Below are 6204 nucleotides of genomic sequence, written 5' to 3' on the forward strand. Positions count from 1 at the left end.
TATATATATGCATGCCTTGCCAAGGTAATTGAGGATTCGCTCGACGAAGAGAGATGAGGACGATGACACTGCAGACAACGGAGACAACCCAAGTGGGGGTATACTCCAAAGTTTGTCCCAAGCCATTTGAGGGGTGGCTGGCCACCACCTTTGGCCATGGGGGTGGCCTGTTCACCCCCATTTGGCCGGTTTGGGGTTGGCGAGCCACTCCCACAAGACCTTCTCTGCCATGGTCATGCTCTACGGCCCCAACCCCCATGAGACCCTCTTCGCCATGGCCAAGTTCTACAGCCCCTTCATGTCCCTCTGCCTTGGCACTGTCACCATCGTCGTCACCTCCTCCCTGGACGCCGCCAAAGAAATCCTCCAGACCCACGACCAAACGTTCGCCAACTGCCTTGTTCCACTCCATCACTGCCTAACCCATGCCAAAGACACCCTTGCCTAAGCCACCCCTTGGGCTCCTTGGGGGTGATGAACCGGCCAAATGGGGTGGTGGCCAGGCCACCCGCATGGCCAAAGGGGGTGGCCAGCCACCCCCCAAATGGACAACCACCCCCAAGGAGCCCAATGGATGACATTTGATTGGTGCTGACATGGCATTCCGTTAAGTTTTGGACGGAATTTTAACGAAGGTAATATCTTGGTCTTTATGAAAACCACATGTACCTCATGTGATAAAAATGAAACCCTAAGGGGGAAAAAATAAAGTTTTGAAACCCTAGGAGGCGAAAGAGTATTTAACCCAAAGAAAAATTGAAAACCAAGGGGGGCGTTGAGCTCCCTTAGTCTATGAATAGTTATGTCACCAATTAGCTAGGTGGTGAATGGTGATACTTTGAGAAGAAGATTTAGACTGTTAAAACAGTTTTCTTCATGGTGCATGCGCTTTCTTCAATATGTCGTCGTCGTGCACTCCAAATCGCTAAACAAGAGCAAAAGCGTCAAAGGTCCGCTAGTGTCTATGTCGTGGAAACTTCGATGCCAAAGTCAGTTTCTTAGCGAAATATGGTGCGTCGGTGCACAATAAATCAATATGCTCAAAGGGACTTAATTGAGCTCTAATCCGTGATTTCTGGTATGAGAGAAGGTAATTTTGTACCTTATGTAGGGGCCAATTTATAGACTAAAGAGTTGAAGTAGACTTGAATTATCTCTCCTGAAGAGTTGAGATAAGGTTGAACTAGCTCTCCTTAAGAGTTATCTCTTGCAGAGTTGAGATAAGCTTGAATAGCTCTCCTTGCTTTAGTTAATTGGGAGTCCAGAGAGCTCTAATTGCACTTGGGCTACTCTAATTTAGACTTTGAGTACGATTTTGTGACCCATATTATTCTAACAGAGTCCCACCTGAATTCTATCTCCTGCTATTTAATTAACAGCCCTGTCGGTCTTGGGCCCAAAATCTGATGGGCTTGTAGCGTGAATTTATTCCCAACATAGACCATGTTTGTGATTGTGTTTGAGAAATAGAGCTTTTAAGTGTTTTTTGACAAAAACTTCATTTTTAAGTTTTTGCCAAAAGTGCGTTTTTACAATTTTTAAGCTTTTTAGACTCTTAAAAGCGCTTTTAATGTTTTTTACCAAATATGTACTTTTTTTTGCAACTTGATTTTTTAAATGTTAAACGCACATTTAAGCTCCTCAAATGCACACCTAAATAAGCCCTTAATGTAACTTATGAAATGGAGAACATTCAGTTAGTGTATTTAGGAAGGGTAAAATCGTCCAAAAAATAACCATTCACCCCTCCTAAGTACACTAACTTGAAATTGAGACGATCGGTTTGCCTTATGATTTAGGTTTTGATATTAAGGGTCAACTTGATGGAATCTCTTTCTTTGAGGGTGGTTTGGGAAATAAGTTGGTGTTGTCCAAATGGCTTGTTTTCAATTTTTAGAAACTATTTTCGGATTCCATTTTTGAAACACATTTTCAACTAAAAAATAACAAAAAATAATTTTCTGTTTTTGTTCTTTAAAAAACACTTTTAAAAACAAAAACAAGAGACAACATTTGCCAAACGTGCCCTCCATATCCAATTAGATCAACCAGATTACTTGTACGGTTCGGTTTGAAAAGTCATTAACAATGGTTGCTGAGGTCTGGCATGACGAACATCCTCCTTATGGGCCATGGCCCATGGCCATTACTATCCAATGTTATGTTGCCCCGAGTACTACCAAGTTACATCACCATATTAATGGATTTTATTTTTCTTTATTTTTCTTTGTTTTTCTTTCATTTTAAAAATTTACAATCTCAGTATTTCATGTTTCAATCCCTTTTAATTTCATTAATTTTTTTTTAAAAAAAAAAGAAAAAAAAAAAGAAGCAAAGCTTATATATATATTGAATTTTCACTTTGTTTTTAGGGGATGTTTTGGGCATTTTAATAAAAAAGAGGTTAAAATATTTAAAGGGACCAAAACAAATAATACCCGCATTGCAAATTTTTAAACTTGAAGATTATCATTGTAAAACTGTTTACAGTTCGGGGAGAGTGTTTCAGAGAATGTAAGTAATGGAGTTTTCCCAAAACTTTTAAGAGAAGAGAGAAATTAATTAAACTAATTAATCAAGAGCAAACAATTATAAACTATATATATGCATTAATTGAAAGTTGCAGGTAATTTAAAATATAGGGAAAATACATTTTATCTCCCTAAACTATTTACCCATGTGCACTTTTAACCTCAATGTTTAAAAAGTGATACTTTACATTTAAAGTATTTGACATTGACACTTGGCCCCATGAAACAGACTTTACCCTCTTGAAATTTTTTGAATTGATATTTTATCTCCTGAGTTGACACTTTACCCCTCAAAACTTAGTTACTCCTAAGTTTTGGGAGTAAAGTGTTAACTCAAAATACTTCAGGGGGCATGACAAAAAAAAAAAAAAAAAAAACTTCAGGAGGGTAAAGTGTACTTCATGAGATCAAGTGCCGATGTCAGATACTTTAGAGGGTAAAATATCACTTTTTAAACATGAAGGTTAAAAGTGCAAATAAGTGAATAGTTTAAGAGGTAAAGTGTATTTTCTCCTTAAAACATTCATATTTCGTTACAAGTTTTTTTTTTTTTTTTTCTAAGCAAATAAGGAAAGGGCTACATGGGAGGATCTTTACCACTTCTGATCCGAAAGGAAAAAGAAGTGGGAGATCCTAACAACGAAAAAGGGGTGGGCTCCCCAACAACAAACCCAAAACGAACTAAAACAGTGCAATAATAATTACAAATGGTAGGAAATGGGTCAAACAAGTGACCCGGTCCTCTCAAAGGGCCGCACAAGACAGTACCAGAAGCTAAAAGAGCACAGACAAAATCTGAGCCTCCAGATGTCACCAGTTTATTCATTGGCTAATGATATATGGAGAAGAATGGCATGTTTGCATTTTAAATAATTGTTTTGTCAATAAGATTGGGAGCCCTATCTAAAAGTACGTGTGCCTCCCACCGTCCCACGCGATGTTGCACTTCAGCCACGTGCATGTGTGTGGTAAGCCCAGTTAGGGCACGTGCATACCAGCCTGGCACGTGCAGTTTACGTGTCCAATCTCTGCTAAGTTCTCTCTAGGTAGAGAAGTATATAGTATTCCAAGTGGGGACAAAGAAAAGGAAGAATTGACGTCAACTCATACAAATCTTCTTATTTTACTTCCTCTTCGTCTTAATTTGTGATTTACAAGTCTATGATTGATACTGTGTTTTAGTTTAAGGGTATAATTGAGTTTGCGATTTTAAAAATAGTGATTTGAAAATGTGATTTTTAAAAATGCAATTAAATATTTGGTAAAATTGCAATTTGGTGTTTAAAACCATATTTGGCAAAAAAGTACCAATTCGTCTGCGATTTGAGAAACGTAATTCCAAATGATCAATTTTTTACGATGTTTAAAATCACACTTTTTGTCTAAGAAATCGCAGTCTCTAACGCACCCTAATTCATAAACCAATCTTATATACCTTTGACATTGCGATTTTGTAAATAAAAAATGTAACTTTAAATCAAATCGCAGAATATAAGTTGTTTAAGATTGCATTTTAAAAAAAAGTTCAATTTGAAAACATAAAAAATATGGGTTTTCAAATCGCAAGTAAGAATTTTTTTAAAAAAATGTACAATTAAAAGGTTAATATGTGATTTTGTGAAGCGCAAGTAAGGATGCATGGTATCCTTTAAAATCCATCACCTAAACTAGAATAATTGCATAAAAATATGCATAAACCAATGTGAATGCTTTAACAATACCAACTTCCAACCAATCCTATTTATATTATATAGTGTAGTTTCTAGTTTAGCTTCCCATAGTAAATGGTTAATAAATAAGTATTATTGCTTAGGTAATTGGCTTAAGTCTTAACAATCTTACAATTTCATAATCCAATCTCCAACCAATCCTCAACCAATTAATCTTATAAATACATGTCATCATCCTCTCCCTTGATTAACAATCCAAATCCCAAACAACCAATCCACCATGTGTTGTTGTGCATTATCACCGGCGCCACTGGTGCCATCCAATTATAATGGATGGTACTTATTAGAGAATATTCCCATAACCAATTACCAGAGCTATGTGCATGGAGACCCCGAGATATCGAAGATATCGGAGTCACTCATCAATTTCTCTACTAATTATCATCCGACACAACTCCAGCTCGACCCGGCAAGACCACCGACAGCCATTACTGGTGATTCCAAAATTGTGTCGAAGAAGATTTTCCATAACGCCAGCGAGCGTGATCGTCGTAAGAAGATGAATGGTTTGTACTCCACTCTCCGTTCCCTGCTTCCAGGGGCAGACGAAATGGTATATATATATAATTACCTTCGGATTTGAATCTCTTGGGTCTCTTTTTGTTTTTGTTTTTGTTTTTTTTTTCTTTTTCATGACTATTTTGATGATGTCGTTATACGTTGACAGAAGAAACCAAGCATTCCGACAACAGTTTCACGGGTGGTGAAGTACATACCAGAGCTACAGGAGCAAGTGATGGGGCTGATTCAAAAGAAGGAGGACCTTTTGTCGAGGATTTGTGGGGAAGGAGATCGTGAAACTCGTCAAGAGAAGAAACCAAAAAGCAAAGCTTGGAGTTCATTGTCGACAGTTACAGCAACTCAACTTGATGGTGGAGGAGAAGTAGTGATTCAAATATCGACATATGCGGTGCACAAGAATGCATTATTGTCTGAGATCCTTGTCTGTTTAGAGGATGATGGGCTTGTGCTGCTAAACGCCTCATCCTTTGAGTCCATTGAAGGGAGGGTCTTTTTTAATTTACATCTTCAGGTTTGCTTTTGTATAAATATTATTTAATTTATAACAAATTAATTCATTAATTAGGCTACAATTAATCTCTTCTAATACTTTTTCTGGTTTGGGTCATATTGCAGGTGGAAAGAAGGGAAAGATTGGAGTGCGAGAGTCTAAGTGAGAAACTCATATCCCTGTTTGACAAGAGGGAAGCTCCGCAGCCTTCCATGATTCCAGATAATTTTAACCGTTGAAGTCATATAACATCTACATAACATCTTATGTGATTCGATATCGTGGGGCCTTTAGTTGCCAGTGATCAAACAGGTTGAGATAGGCTTTGCATGAGTTTTTAAGCATGATTATGCTACATGAGACACTTAAGATTGTAACACACCACTATAATCCGTAGCAAACGTTTATGGTGGCGCACTCAATCGACATTGATCCGATGGTAACAATTTCTTTTTTGGTCATTTCACTGATCTATTTATAATTTAATGACTTAATACTGTGCACATACATAGTACCAAAACATGATTTTAATCCAGCCTATGGGTCACTCATTCCGTGACACGACCACATAGTTGCAACTCGTTCGATCTTATAGATATGCTGATTGCCTATAATACTAAATTATACAAATTTCGAATAAAACTTGCATCTAAAAATCAGCTTGTAAAGGGAGAATGTTGTTCAAGATCTTAAATATACATGATTTAGATTGCACTTGAATTATGTGAAACATATCAGCTTATTATTGTAATACTTAGATTAATACCCTGATCATTGACTTTCCTCCTTCTACGTGAGGAAAGTCAATGATCAGGGTATTAATTAGTGAAACAAATCTGACCAGCTTCAGCAATTTCTAATTGATAGATGTTAACCGCGATTCAGAAGATTATTATGGTGAGTGTTTCAAAAAAAAAAAAAAAAAGATTAT

At 37.1% G+C, this 6204-nt stretch overlaps 1 pseudogene across 1 annotated transcript; it reads left to right on the plus strand.

Annotated features, from left to right (window-relative positions):
• Positions 1-4481: 4481 nt before the first annotated feature.
• Positions 4482-5762, plus strand: LOC132162256 (transcription factor ORG2 pseudogene; annotated as a pseudogene). The gene is made up of 3 exons (XR_015909375.1): positions 4482-4814; positions 4929-5294; positions 5399-5762. The product of XR_015909375.1 is annotated as a transcription factor ORG2 pseudogene (transcript).
• The last annotated feature ends 442 nt before the right edge of the window (positions 5763-6204 follow it).

Source organism: Corylus avellana, chromosome 10 (genome assembly GCF_965113065.1).
Source record: "Corylus avellana chromosome 10, dhCorAvel1.hap1.2, whole genome shotgun sequence".
Classification (NCBI taxonomy): domain Eukaryota; kingdom Viridiplantae; phylum Streptophyta; class Magnoliopsida; order Fagales; family Betulaceae; genus Corylus; species Corylus avellana.